At 40.4% G+C, this 15,961-nt stretch overlaps 1 protein-coding gene across 1 annotated transcript in view; it reads right to left on the bottom strand.

Annotated features, from left to right (window-relative positions):
• BTBD3 (BTB domain containing 3) overlaps positions 1-15,520 on the bottom strand; it is a 32,085-nt gene extending 16,565 nt beyond the window's left edge. The window contains exon 1 of the mRNA XM_004433750.3: positions 15,409-15,520. The gene's annotated coding sequence lies outside the window, so the exon portion shown is untranslated. The remainder of the gene's footprint in view (positions 1-15,408) is intronic.
• Positions 15,521-15,961: the final 441 nt, after the last annotated feature.

Here is a 15,961-nt window from a genome sequence, read left to right as displayed (position 1 = left end):
TGTAGTTGACAGAGGAGGAAAATAATGTGTTTTAGTCAAAGAAAAAAATTTTTTCATAGATAATCATTTTTCACTTCTGCCAGTGACATTTTTTTTTTCTGATTAGGAAGACAACCAAAAACATCTCCACAATCAGATCATTAAAATCCAAAGTCCCTTTTCACTTATAACTTAATCAAAGAATGTCTTGCTCTATTTGGGAAAGTCAATCTTTCCAATGAGCACATGGAACGGGAAGAAAAAATCCAGACAACCCTCAAACCAACAGAGATTTTATATCAAACCTGATTATTAAGGGGTAAGCGTCACAGACCCATTTCCCCAACATCCACAACTCTTGGTGGAAAAGGTCTATAAGATAAAAAAAGATTCCTAAATATAAGTTGCCTAAATGTGTGTTGTGCCCCTAGTCACTCAAGGGTGCTTGGAAACGAATATTGCTCTCCCATCCCTCAATTTACTACAACCCCCTAAAATACCCAAAGTAATGATATAAATTATCTTAGATATTAAATTTTTATCACTGTAAAATCAACAGGATAGATTTGGTAAAGGCAAGGCCAGGGGGGAAAAAAAAACTTTCATTTCTTATTTTAGCAAAAAGAACAGACCAGTTACTAATTTTGCATTTTTACCATCCTAATACACACATGCACAAGGGCTTCGATTAATTACCATTTAATGAAATGCCTTCCTTCATTTCTACCATGTATGTGACTAGAATGAAATATAGTTATTTTAAGTAAACAATACAAGATCTAAAAAAAGAAATCTGCTACACCGAGAAATTGTGCTTTGGGAAGACAGGAACACATATGAAGTTATAAGAAATCTTCTCACCCACTTTGTAACATATCTTTTCTGGAGTGGAAACTACTAAATGAAAATGAAAAAGGCACATACACTTCTAAACTGAGTCACAAAAATATTACCTAACAAAAAATTCAAGTACAATTAGAAGCCTGTGACAGAGGATTATTACAGAAAGCAGCTTCTGGCAAAAAATCAAAGTAAAATCTGTTCTAAGTCCAAATCAAAAAATATGTTTTATGCTACTTTCAGTTAGCTTTAAAGTATACAATTCCCCATGACTGTTGTGAAGGACACAATATAAAGGCACATTGTACTGTAAATGTTGGCATAACCTTAACTGTATCAACACCAAGTAACATTCAGAGATGGCTTCCATTTGCTGCAGGAAATCATTATTTGGCACTGATAAAGTACTCCCTTGTTGCTTCCATCTCTCACGCTGTTGTAACTGGAATAAAAGCTCAGGGGGCTCTATACTTAACTTCATTGCTATGTCATAACTAAAAAAATAAGGTATTTCAAACAAAAATTCAATTCAAATAATACATTCAGCAAGTCTTTTTTTTTTTAATTAAGAGCTACCATATAAGTAGGTCAATTCTTGAACTGTCCAGAGGTGTAGAATAAAATAATTTAATTGCTCATAAAATAATGCTCAAATAAGTCTCACTTAGAAAGTCAAGACTATTCACAGAAATATGTTCTGAAATTTCGGTTTCCCCAATCTCTGCATCACATAACAATAGACAGGCAGTATTTAAATGTGTACCTTAACTATAATGAGCAAATCAAAAGCATTCAAGTCAAAATACATCTTCAAAAAGTGGCAACTCAACTATTAGTCCTTTATTACTATTTTTTTTAATAACACAGAGAAGCAGCCATTTCACCATAGCTAAGAGCTACATGGATACACATAGGATCCATGGTAATAACAATGACTGGAACCAGACCAAGGAAGAGCAGCCAGTCTGAAAGTGGTGATCAAAATTTACATGAGTCAGGTCTCTGGGTAAGCATTTCATTAGACAGCTGTTAGGGATGCCATGATCCACTAAGAGTTCAGTATAGAAGACCTGGCTGATGTCAGTAATTCTTAAGATAACACGCATAAAATTTAAAACATAGCATCAAAAAGGAAACAAAAAACGTTATTTATTAAGTGGCATGTGGCCAAGTCTTAACCTACTACTCTGTGCTGCTCTTCCTAAACTAGAGATTACCACGTGAAAAGAGGATGATGGCCTCTCCTGTTCTATCAGCATGCCAGCACTGTGGGCCAAGCATCTAACCAGGAAGAAGAGAAGGAATTCGGTCTCACCTTTCTCAGTGAGAGGAAGCCACATGGTCTGCAGTGCATTTTGGATCTCCATGACCTGACTCCAAGCTTTTTGACTTGTCCTCTTCATTCACTTACCTTGCAAACAGGACTATTCCACACTGCAAATGAGCCCATTGTTCCTGCCACCCTCCCTGCCCTTTCTTCTCTCAACCCCACCTATCAGAAGCCCATCCAAGCTTTACAGTGCAGTCTAAAAACACTTCAACAAGGAAGGTTTCCCAGCACTTCCAGGCCCTCCATGCAGCACTTTCTCATATTCCATTTTGCCTTACATTGTCTGATTAGAGTGAGTTTTCTGAGGGCTGCATGTCCCTATCTCCCAATAAGAGCTAACAGCACCACATCCACACATGGCTTTCAATCATTACATACGAGGGAGGATCAAGTCCAACACTTTCAAGTCCACCTAGACTGCATTTGTGGAGAGCAGCTGGTCCTGGGCTAAAATGGTCTGAAACTGAGGTTTCTGATGTTTCTAGCTGTCTGAGATGCAGGTTTATAAGAGGTAGAGTGGTAACATCTATTAAATGTGTCCCGAGGCTGTCCTGAACATGTCTAAGCACAAATGTGGTTTTATAGTATTGCATTCATCTTGCAGCTAGGCCAACTGAAAATACTAAAGCTCAACTTAAAGCAAGTCCCCACATGTGCTCAAAGACAGGCTTTGCTTCATTAGAAGTCTAAAATTTAATGCAATGTAGATATTCACATATTCAAAGAAAAGTGTGGGTTAACCAGGAGCAAGAGTCAGTTACCAGGACAAAGCTGCCTTTATCAACTAGTCTCAATTCATGGTCTGGCTATATTTATTCATAGCACCAGCAGAGAATTTTAGTGACTTAATGAACTGGAAAGGATAACAAAATTCTCAGCAATTCACATGAAAAAAGATAGTCATATGAATAATCTAAAAATATGGATGATTAAAAAGACTTTTATATGTGGCTTTGAAACGTGTTTTGTCTGTACTTAATATTGAATGGGTGAATTTCCACTACATTAGACACACCCAATCTTCAAACAAAGTAATAAAACAGGCTTGTGTGTACAGGGCTGAGTACATGAACAGTTTAGAAGTCCACGCCTACCCCGCAAACAAACCACACTGCTAGGGATGGGCAATGTCATACTTCAGATGACTGTAGAGCACAGCACAAGTAGAAAAGTGCACTTCTTACACGCATGCATTTCCATGCCGCACTTTACTAAGAAGAACCAGTGTTAAGTAATCAAGTGCTTGATTTTTTCCCTAAAATAAAGAATTCTCAATGTCCGTCCATATACTCTCTTAAAACACTGGAGTAAGAATAAATGGAGACGGTAATATCAGTAGTGGAATAACTGATTATTCCAACCGTGGCTGGAAAGTCTCTTGCTGGGCTGATGTGTTTATGGAAGGAAACTTTTACCATCAGCAATGATTTTAAAAATCATTAATAGGGTTGATAACATAAACAAACTGCTATAAAGTAATGGTTTGAATTGTGTGTTGGAAAAACAAAAAAATAGCTTCAATTTCCAAATAACGAGTTCAACTGGTCATAAAAGTGTATTTTTTGGAAGGTAGGATGAGGTAAATACATTCTGTTTTGTGCCTGCTGTTTAAACTGTGTATGATTTTAAACTATTAGGCATTTTAAGAAGTTCTGAATTGCACTGGCTGAGAAAGAACCTGAAGTAGGGACAAGGGACTGAAGCCCTCGGAAACCTCCCAGTGCACGACATAACCAAAGGCCTCATGGGAGAAGCCATCTGCTCCCAACAGAAGAGGGAGGGTTTCCCGAGGTGCTCCACACCAGAAGGACTATTCCATAGCCTGGCTCTGTGACTCTTTTTGACTTTTCACTATTGAGGCTGCTGGTTCCTAAGCCACTTGAGGGTCACACCAGTGGACCCTGAGCAGCCAGAGGGAACACACGCTGAAGGACCAGTCAAGTTGCCTTTCCTTCTCCGTTCCTTCCCACTCACACCTGGGGGCTTGAGGGACTTAGAACAGTGGTGAAACAGCTGGATGAATGCAGATCAGCTACTGTGCTATAACCACTGTACTGTTTCATGGGGAATCTATGGGAGATGCAGTAGTAAAAATTGTTGATTTTACTAAACCTAGGCCCTTAAGTACACATCTTTTTAATATTCCATATGATGTAATGAGAAGTATGCTCAAAGGATTTCTGGTGAAACTGAAATAGAATGGTTGCCTTGAGGGAAAATACTCGTGAAACTATTTGTGTTAGAGCTGAACCAGCCACTTTTTCCACGGAACACCACTGTAACTGAGAAAATATGCAAAGCATGCTTATTCACACTTAGGTATTTAGCAGACATTTTCTCAAAAATGAATGAAGTGAGCCTGTCACTTCAAGGAAAACTGACTATTGCCAATGATACAAGTCAAACCTTCAAGTAAAAATTAGAATTTTGGAAATCTTCATCACACCACTATGAGCTTCCCAATACAGACAGTTTCTGATGAGATTGGTGATGATATTAAATGAATGTAATTTTTTTGATATTGTATAATGAAACATCAACATTTAAGAGATTTGCATAACTCAGTGAACCAATGTTTTCTAATAACAATGTAAATACGTTACAGAACCACGCATGGGTAAAAGGCCCATTCAATGTACAAGACAGACCGATGGATTTTAGTATAACAGGAGCACAAAAAGTTCACTGATGGTTTTGAATTCCACATGTCAACTAACCTTTAAGAAACTACCATTCAAGTTTTGCTGAGGTATCAAAGAACATCCATAATTATCTGAAAAGGCTATTAAAATACTCCTTCCTTTTCCAGCTACATATCTGTGTGAGGCCGAATTTTCTTCATATGCTTCAACCAAAACATTTATTTATTTTTAAACAAGTAAATATTTAAAATTTTTCTTTGTTTTCATTTCTCCTCCAGTAAATACCAACAGATACAACCCCTATAAACAAAAGCTTTCTGGGCTTCTCAAAATATTTAAGAGTATGAGTCCCAAGACCAAAAAGTATGAGAACCACAGGTGGCCATGAGGAGTTTATTTTATTGTATTTTATTGTAAGCATGATTGGTGGTAAGCCACTAGAAGTTTTTAACAAAGATTCTTAAAAAAAAAAAAACTGTAAGTGACCAGGGCCAGGTTTCAACACATACCTGCTTTTTAGTTTTATTCTTCTAGAAAACAATAACTAATTCTCAGAGCATAAATCTCAACCACTCACACCAAAAATTTTTTTTGCACATTAGGCAGACAGAATGGAGGACACAACAGAAATGTGACAATCTCTGCCACAAAAATTACTAGTACTCAAGGAGCTAATATTCTATTTGTTCTATGACATTGTTTGGCACTTTAGCTTTGCCCCAACCTCTAAAAATTCACAGACTACAAGGTACAAGATACATCAATAGAAACTTTCCTTGAGGACCTTAAGAGAAAAATTTACATGGACTTTGAGTCAACAACTATCCCTAGAAACTTCACATAAACCATCAAGAAAGAAGCAAATCTCTCTGATAATTTGCTTTCTCCTACATCACATTTCTTTAGGAGAATTAGAAGTAGCAACTTATGTTGTTCCCCCAAGGTAAGCATGGCTGCCAACATTTAAAAAAATTTGTTCACTTTTTTCCTTCATTTAAAGAGACACATAAGGTAAAATATGCCTCCTCCCACATCATTTTAATATTTTCTGTATATCATTTCTATATAGTATAGTATTTCATATTATATTAAAATCTTCCTATATATTAAGTAGTAGAAAACAGTTTCTTGGAAATAAAGTTTAGGTTAGGACTTTGCAGAAGTCCAGACAAAGGAAATATTTAATCTACCAGCAGTAACTTTTCATATAAAAATAGCCTTTTACTAAAGAGCTGGTGTTCAAACACTTTCTCAGCTTCATTCTTAAAAAGATTTTAGAGGTTGTGTTATGTTAGTAGGATCGTGATCCTCATAATTACTTTACACTCAATAATTATATATTACTAGAGAAAGACTGTAAAATCAAAAATCTTGAGCAGCTGATTTTCCTATAACCCAACCCAAACACCATTATATATTGACATCCCTAACCAACACCCACCCGGTAGAGTATGTCACTGCCTGTGATGATTTTGAGTATATGGAGCTGTATGCTAGCCAAGAGTTCAGGATCAATTTTGGCATCTTGAGGAATCTTTCCTGGCACCGACAAGAGAAATATAAAGTAACAAAGAATTTCAGGAAAGCATGGGCTGATCCCAGGGGTCCCAGAGAAATACTTGCTGACTAGTATTAAGTTAAGTAGAAAATCTACTCATTCATATAAAGAAGTTCTACAGCATTTATTTAAAATACGTGCTGAAACCACCTGGAGGAGGGATGAGAAGTCTGCCATGAGGGACTGACTAGTGGGGATCAAAAGTGACTACGCCCTCCCTCCACTGCTGACTGCCCACTCTCCCAACAGATGGGCGCCAGCTTCAAGCACTTACCCTATCTCCTAAGGCCACAGGAGAGGGTGAGGGAAAAAACCAAGGGTGGGAAGGAGCACTCCTGGCTGCACCCCTGCTAGAATGGGTGTCTTACATGGGGTGTGAGGGGAGGGCTGTGCAAGAGAAAGCAACAGCTGTTTGGAGCCTGAACCTGCATCTTGAGCGGGAGGTGCTTCTGGGTAACTTCTTACCATTTTTAACATTGACAATAAGACTATTTTGGGAAGAGATGCCTGCTGTAACTCTACGAATTTTATCATTTTCTAGACTTGGTAGGAATGTAGATCATTCCCTAATAACTTCCCCAATAACACATCTAAGTGTGGTTCACCTATTACACTCGAGAATGAGTCTTCGCAATAACAAAACCCAGATACAATGCTAACTGGAGTCTGAAAGGCAGTGCAAATTCATTGGGTAGATGCGTTCAGAACAGTGGTGCTTGTGAAATTTTATTTCTAATGTGTATGGTAACCATGGCTAAAACGTTTACACCCTCTAACTGAATACGGGGACTGTTCTTGCTCATATACTATTATAGAAAATAGAGGTAAATAAAAAAAAATAAGGAACTAGATAGGCCTTGAGACAAACAGTAGAAATTGAAGAAAATGTTTACATTTTGTGTTTAGGTAACAGATTCGGGTTTGTGCATCTCTAAAGATACATAGATCATGGTTTTGGTTTATTGTCTATTCTTCGGTTGCTTACACAATCTCTAAAATGATCATCTTTTTCTTGCACATGAGCCACATTTATTTGCACAGCAATTGTGACAGTACAAACCATACAAATATTTCTTCCTCTATTAAAAGAGAAGGAAAGGGTGTCTGAGGTTTTTGAGATACTCTTGGATTTGAAGGACACAAAAGGAGACTCTCGAAACACTGTAAGCAAAACTTTAAAATGACTGCTACAATGACTGCCATAGGGATGACTACAATGTACTCCTGTCTGGGAACTGAAGGTAAAGGACTGAGATCCTTTGATTTTGTGGATTTAGTGTCATGCTCAATTAGGTGCCTCTCTGTAGCTGAAGGGTTTCAAAATCACCTTATAGAAGAACTTATTTCAGCTAGAACCTTAGAAGACAAAAAGTGGGGGACATAAGAAATGTCCTGAACAGCAAGAAAGCACAAAAGGAGAAAACAAAGGGTTCCATTCCAATTTAACAGATCGTTACAGACCTGATACAGTAACAGTACATCACTGATATTTCCCAGGGAGCTCCAGGCATGCAGTATTTTGAAAAGCTCCCAAGGTGATGTCACTGCTCACTCTTGGTTAAAAACTGAAATCCAAAGAGAGTAGTTTCTAGAATACAATTGACATCATAGAGATGTGAATCAAGGCAGGTGGCTAGGCTTTTCACACAGTTAAGCGACCTGGTCCTACAGGTTGGCACAGCTCAGCACTTTACAGACAGCATCCTATTTAATCCTTATAACCACTCTATGTATTATTATATCCCTTATAAATTATACATTTTCTGGAACTTCACCCTTGCTAGTTGGATGCTAAATCATCAATGTTGGATCCACAGATGCCAAAAGACTATGCTGTTTTATGAGAAATTCATTGAAAAAAAAAGAGAAGGCAGACTACATTCATTCATGTATTCAAAAAATACTTACTGAGCACCTTCTATGTACCAACACTGGAGACACATTAATGAACAGACATAAAATACTTGCCCGCATGGAACTTATGGTCCAGAAAGGGTCAGAGAAAGGGACAATTCACTAAAAATAACAGACAAACAAATAAGTCAAATAGCAGTTTAGAAGGTAATAAATGCAATGGAAAAAGAAAAAAGACAGCACCGCAAAAGGGATACAGGGCATAGCTTGCAATTATAAATGGGAGACCTTACCAACAAGGTGATATTTCAGTGAGGACTTGAAGGAGGTGAGGAAGTTGGCCATGAATATATCCGGGGAGAAAAGATTACAGGCAGAGGAAAAACCCAGCACAAGACATAATATGTTCAGATCGGCAAGGAGGCAAGGATGGCTGGAATGGAGAGTGGCAGAGGGAGGGAAGTGGGGAAGACGTCAGAGTTAGTGGTAACCAGATTGTGTTGGGCTTGGTGAATCATTATGAGGAATGTGACTTTTATTGTGAGATGGAAATCCACCGGAGGGTTTTAAGCGTAATCTGACTTCTGCTTTACAAAGATCACTCTGGTTGTTACGGTGATAACAAATTAAAGGGAAGCCAGTGGGGAAGAAAGGAGAAACCACTGCAGTAATCCAGACAAGAAGTGCTGGAGACTTGCACAAAGGTGCTGGCAGTAGAGGTGGGAAAACAGAGCGAATTCCTGGATTTTTTGGAAGACAGGATTCCGGACACATTCTGAAGATAAAGCAGCAGGATTTGCTCACAGCCTGGATGTAGAGTGGGAGAGAAAGAGAAGAGTCAGGACGATTCCAAGGTTTCTGGCTTGAATAACCCGAAAAAGCAGAGCTGCCACCCACTAAGATGGGGCAAGCCGCTGGGAGAGCAGGTGTGAAGAGAAGATCAGAAATTCAGTCTTAGTCCGGTTAAAATTGAGGTATCTTTTATGTATTCAAGTGAAGAAGTCAAAAAAGTAGCTGGATATGAGCACCACGAGTTTAAGAGAGCTGCCCCAACTGGAAATATACATTTGGGAGTCTTAAGCAGCTACATGGTATTTTACTGAAGTCTTACAACTCTTTGTGACAAGAGTCCTATAAGAACTGAGCCCTGCAGCATTCCAAAATAATAGGTTGGTGGGAAGAGAAAAACAGCACAAATTTTTAAAAAACAACTGAAAAGAAGAAACCAGAGGGCCAGTGATATAGGAGGAAAAGCAAGAGAGTATGGTATCCTCAAAATCAAATGAAGAAAGTATGTCAAAAAAGAGGGAGTGACCAATTATATCAGATGCTGCCAACGGGAAAGATGAGAACAGACAGTTGGATTTAGCGACTTGGATTACTTTCTTTTGAAAAAGCCCTGATGACCGTATCCCACTGCACCCCCACCCCAAAAGACAAGATTACCCATTGAATATGATGTTATTTTTCAATTTTCTCATGCATTGAATTTGTTTTTCTAAAGAATTATTCAAAAGGAAGGATTTACTCCAATTTAAAATCTGGGATTCAAATCAATCGATTTATTAAGAAATACCTGAGATAAACTTCAGATGCTAACAGTAATTTGCTAATATTCAATTTCTATCCTTAAAAAAATGAAAATACCTCAAGGTAAATTGGAAATAAAAGGACAGATTTTCTTTGTCCTGATGAGGAACTATGATAAACCAAAAGCCAATACTGTACTCCTGTTTTCCGTATTAAAATAAAGAACAACACAAGTTTGCACATTATCGCCATTACTATTTGAAAATGTTCCAGAAGCATTTTATAATATTCCAGAAAGCTAACACTAGTGCCATAAAACCAAAATAAAAGGTATAATTATTAGAAAGAAGTAGACACCAGTGTCATTATCCGCAACTGATTCTATAACTAGGAAACCCAAGAGAATAAACTGCAAAGCTCTGAGTAAGAGCCAGCTATAAAATAAATATACAAAATCAAGAACCGTCTTATACTACCAACAGCCAATTTGAAGAACCTATCACAACACCAAGAAAAACATAAATACCTAAGAAGAAACCTAACAAGAAATACTAGGAATTACACTAAAAAAAAAAAAAAAAAAGAAACCTCTGCTAGGAGAGACAGAAGGTCTGAATAACCTGTCACATCCCTTAATAGAAACATTGACTACTCTACATGTAGATGGCAGTCCTTGTCAAAGAACCAAAATACAACATAATTGGATATTTCTTAGTTCTAAGGATTCATCTGCAGTCTTCCAGATTAAGATGGCAGGTTTAACAAAACATTCAATTATACCCTCTCTAAATTCCACTAAAATGGCAGTATGAGAGATCTTTCTAGAAGACAAAGACCCAAGGACTTAAAGAACTATAGTGCAAACCACAACAAAATCATGCAAGTGGAAAGCAGATGGGCAAGTAGCAACTTAGCAGACCAAAAAGAGTAAAAACCTACACCATCAGTGAGGAAAGCTGAGAAGCACTCCAATTTACTCAAAAAGTGGAGGTGAAAGGGTGGCGGGCTAAATAAGGCTAGTGAAGGCTGTCTTAGAAGCCCTACACCCTGGAAGCACTTCCCACTTCACTGTAGAGCTCTGACGACAGTCCCAGACCCAGCAAGACTAGAGATTGATTCTTGGAAGAACAGATACAACAGGTAAGTTTTTGGACCGTGAGAGCACGGGAACCTTCCCCAAAGTGACTCTGTACAAAGAGGATGCTAAGACTCCAGCCAGATGCCTCCTCGAACACAGGCAGCTAGACCCTTTCCTCAGCGCAGGCGCTGAAAGACCACTCTGCCCAGCCCAGGAGGAAAGACCCGACAAACGGCCCCGAGGAAAGACCCGACAAACGGCCCCAGTGAAAAACTCAGGAGAAACAGTAAAACAATCAAAAGGCTGCCACTGGGAAGGGGGACTAAGGGGACTGGGGGTGCAGAAGGGACCACTTGATTTACATTAAGCCTTTTAGTACTCTTAGACTCAAACTACGTACATGTATTAAAGATAATAAAATAATCTTTATCTGAAAGGACAGATGAATGTAATTATGATTTTTTTAAAGAACAGTGTGACTTGCTCTACCAGATATTACTATGGATTCTAAATCTACAATAAAAAGATTTGGCATTGATTAAGATTAGAAATCAATTCATGGACGAGTAAGACCTAAAATAGAAGCAGACCCAAAAGCTAGTCAAGATCTTAAAATATAATAAAGGGAAGACCACAAACCAATGAGGAAAGGATGGACTATTTATAACAAATGGTGCTGGTAGAACTGGCTAGCTGGGGAGGAGGAGGTAGTATAAGACAATTCATATCCACATACTAATACAGAATTTAGAATCTAATATATTTCCAAAAGTTTTGTTTCATTTACCTCACCTTCAGGCTTTCCAAACATAAATGTTTATAAGGAAAATCATAAAGGACAAGATAGAGAGAGCTGACTACATAAAAGTGAAATTATTGTGTTGTTTGGAAAACACCATAAAGTAAATTAAAAGACAAATAATGAGCTGTGGGGAAAAAAAATCACTACAAATATGATAAATGCACAATACTCTTTATATACAACAGGTATTTAAAACCATTTTTTTAAAAAATCACCAATTAAGAGTAAAGCGGGCAAAGTACCTGACTGGACAAATCTCAAAAGGTAAAACAAATAAACAGCAAATGACTAATTTCATAGTTACCAAAAAATATAAATTAAAATAAGACTACATTTTTATAGAAAATTAGGAAAGATTAAACACGGGTGTGTCAACACTATGGGGAGACCATTCAGAGTGTAAGGGAATCTATGTGTCTTGGCATAAGCAATTTGGCAACATGCCTCAACAGTCATAAAAGAATTCACCTCTGCCCCAGGAATTCTGCTATAAATCTAGCCCTAAGCAACTCAGATACTGAGACTTTCAGACAAAGGCATTTATGCCAGCTTCACCTGTGTGTTTGCTAGTACTTTCTGAGCCTACTTCCTTCACCAGACTCTGCTGAGGACCCTCCTCTACTTGGTTTACTTCACCTCCAAAACTTTATATTGCAGGCACCATTACTACCCTCATTCTATGGAGAAAGGAAACACAATTAAAGAAATTAGGTAATTAAGGTCACTTAGACAGAAAGTGGCCAAGCTAGGATTTGCAACCAGCGTGTAATACCATATTCTCGACCACGAAAAATGGAAATATGTCAAACGATAGAAAACTAGTTAAACTTTCACATATTCATCATTAAAAATCTTATTTTCAAAGAAGATTTACAGGCACAGGAAATGTCTATGATATATTAAGTGAAAGGACAGTATTCAAAACTACAGATGACGTTAAAATGCCAATTTTGTTTAAACACGTCTATGCAAACAAAAAGGGACAAAAGGAAGCACATCATCCCATGCACAGTTGTCAACTTCTGGATGACATGATGGTGATTTTTATTAATTTTTTTGGTAGTTCCCAAAAAGTCTACAACAGGGATCATTGCTTTTTTGAAAAAAAAAAAAAAATGCTTAAAAACCATAGAAACAATAGAAATTCTCAACAGTAGCTGCAAGCCCTCAATTTTTAAATGTGCAACGAAAACGGAAAGATTTGGTGACAGGGTACTATCTTAGCAGCACAGCATTACTGTTGAACTACAAACTCCATCAAATGAGAGGGTTTCCCATCATTATTCTTTTCTCAGAGTGAAATGGGAAACATCAGCCTTACAGAATTTGCTTGATAGTCCAGTTAACTGAAATTTAGCACATAAAATAAGAGATACTAGCAAGAGAAAATCTCTTCAATGCCCAATACATGCTCAGTCACTGAACTACTACTAAAAGCATTTTGGAATCAGCTGATTGAATTCTTACTATTTACACAATAAAGTTTGAAAGGTTTCAAAAACCAAAAAGCCTGAGACATATAAATCACACATTTCTGTACTATTTTGTTCAGAGCCGTTTTAACAGTTCCTTGCAAGGCAAACTGGAATTAGATGGCTATAGAATACCTGTTTTGACCATAAAAGATTGAAAAATTATCTTTATTTGGATGTGTGTGTTGGGGAAGGACAGGAGTGGGCATATTTGGACAAAGTGTGCCTTTCCTTTGTTATTTTAAAGTGTAACATTACAAGTGGCTTAACTTTTTGTAAAGAATTATGGCAAAGCACTTTCTAGGAACAGAATAATTTAAAAGCTGATAATAACATTTTTGCCACAAATCATCTAAGGTTTTTGGCATGGACATAGGTTTATACTTCACTTTTTAAATTTCTTAAATATATCTTAGGACTTTAGAAAAATGATATGTACAATTGTTAGGTTTGTGTGCCCCAAGGAAAATTCTTTAAAAAAAATTGTTTTTACCTCATTTTGAAACTTTGCTAAAGAAGTTCTCCTTGCAAAGACTGGGGAAGAATGAATATTCAGGGGAGAACAAAACAGCTGCTAGCAGTATCACTCCATACAACACCATTAATAAATAATTCTGTAACTACTTAGAAAGAAAAACTAGAACTGTATGAGCTCACCCTTACCTGCACTGAGGCCAAGATCTGAAAAAGGTGATTCAAAATCTTCAGAAAAGGAAGAGTCCTATTCAGGAACCCGAAGGTAAGGGGACCCGCCTACTTCCCCTGGAGGACCGGTTGCTATGGGAACCCAGAGAAATCCTTTAGAGCCTGTACAGTCTGGGGTAGAAGGATCCTCCTGGAGGCTGGGGGATGGTTAAAAGAGCGGTCCGGGAGAGGGTGAAGGGGGGTCGGAGGGGGGGTTGAGAGAGGGTTAAAAGATGAAACTCCTTGGCTGTGGCAAGGGGCAGAGAAGGTGGGCTTAGTAACCCCAACACAAGTTCAAAACACCAGTTAGAACAATGTTCTGGACACTAGTCATATTATAGTTAGCTAAAGTTTGAAGCATTAGAGACGTTTCCCTCCCTCCCCGGGGGGAAACAAATCAGCCTTTGTGAGTTTCTAAGGAAAATAAAGCTAGTTTCCTCTCGTCAATTATAACCGAATGCTACTTCGTAAAACTAAAATGCTGACTTTCTTATACTAAACCAGTAGTTCCCAAACTCTGCTGCACACTGGAATCACCCAGGGATCTTTAAAAGATGCATTGTTTTAATTGGTCAGCGGTGCGATTTGAGCACAGTTTTGAAACTCCCCAGTCACTCTTGTGCAGACAATTTGGGGAACTACTGTATTCCATGATTTGACGAAGTGGCGGAGAGTATTAAAAAAGAAAAGAAAAAGAAGAAAGGAAGCACAATCATCTCTCTTTGTCTTTTTAAGTCTAATAATAGAATTAGTTGGCTTTCTCCAAGCACACACAGGACAATAGGTTTCTTGATAAATAGGAATCCCCAGCATGCCCTAACAATACTTTCTTTGAGATAAAAAGACCAGGCGGTATAAGCCTTTTCTTCCCAAGAGACCAAACATCCTTCTCACTAAAACACCAAACTTATGCATCTATTTTAAGAGCGAATGGGCCGTGAATGCCGCTCGGAACTTGGAAGACGAGCTCCAGGACCAGAAGGAAACTGAACCCCCAGTAGCCCACCGTCATTCGCCAGGGCCCTGCGGGGACCAGGGCTGGGCAAGGCAAGGGTGTCGGACCCTGGAGCCCCGAGTCCGGGTCCTGGCCCCCGGACCCCGCTGGCAGAGCCTCAATAAAGTTACTTGGGAAAAGTTTGCTCCGGTTTCCAACCGTGCGCCTCCCAGGGCGAGGGGCGCGGCCCCCGCCACCTGCTCAGCGCCAAGGGCCCCCGGCCGCGCCCCCTCCCTGGACGTCCGCCACCTCCGGGGGTCGCGCACTGCGCGCGCGCCGGTACAGCCGGCCAGATCGGGGCGCGGGGAAGGGAGGCGCGCCTCGCCCTGCCCCCCCTCCCGGGACCCCTCGGCAGCAGCTGGCCCTGCCCCTTGGCCTGGGACGCAGGGACCCCCGCGCCGGCCCGGCACCGTCCCGCCTGGAACCCCTGGGGAAGCTCGCCCGCGCGAACAGCACCTCTAGAGCCTGGGCAGGGTATCACGGCGCCCCGCACCCCGGGGCCAACGCCACCCCCGTAGTCCCCGTCCCAGCCCCGCCGCGCTCGACCCCTCCGGCCCGCGGCCGGGAGCGCGCCCCTGGCCGGGCGGTCCGGCGCTGCGCACGCGCGGAGGCGCCCGCTCGCTCTTCCGCAGCGCCCTCACTCACCGCTCGAGCTCCTCGTCGCCTCGGGTGCCGCCGCCTCCTGCAATGCTCGCCACCCGCCGCCCCGGTCCGGTGCCCGCTCCTCAGGCCCCGGCCCGGGCACTCGGGATCCAGCCCCCGGCGGGCTCCGCGGGCACCCGCACGCAGGGCACGCTCCGCGAGGCCGCGCGCGCGTGCCCTAGCGCCGGGAGGGGGCGGGGCCGAGCGAGTGGCGCGCCCAGAGGCGGCCTTGGCTACGGGGCATGCGCACTGCCTGTCCTTGCCTGGGGTCCGGTTGCGGAGTAGCAGGTGACCGTGGACCAGTGAAAGGGGGGAAAATGGAAGAGGGCCAGGAGTCCTCCTGACTGAGAGGCAAGTTCACCCTTGTCCCACACACTGCAGTTTTCTTCTCTGGTTCATTCATCAGTTAATATGTTAAACATTTATTGAGCACCTACCTTGGCGGAGCCTCTGTGCAGGATACAGGGCATCCTCCGGTAATGGGGAACCCATTGCATTTGGCTTTGGGATTCTTTTTCCGGCACAGATTCCAGCCCAGTCTTTGAACGTATAAGGA

Source organism: Ceratotherium simum, chromosome 21 (assembly GCF_057802395.1).
Source record: "Ceratotherium simum simum isolate JZ-2026a chromosome 21, ASM5780239v1, whole genome shotgun sequence".
NCBI lineage: Eukaryota > Metazoa > Chordata > Mammalia > Perissodactyla > Rhinocerotidae > Ceratotherium > Ceratotherium simum.
The sequence above is the reverse complement of the archived record's forward strand: the minus strand, read 5'-3'. Positions and strand labels throughout refer to the sequence as shown.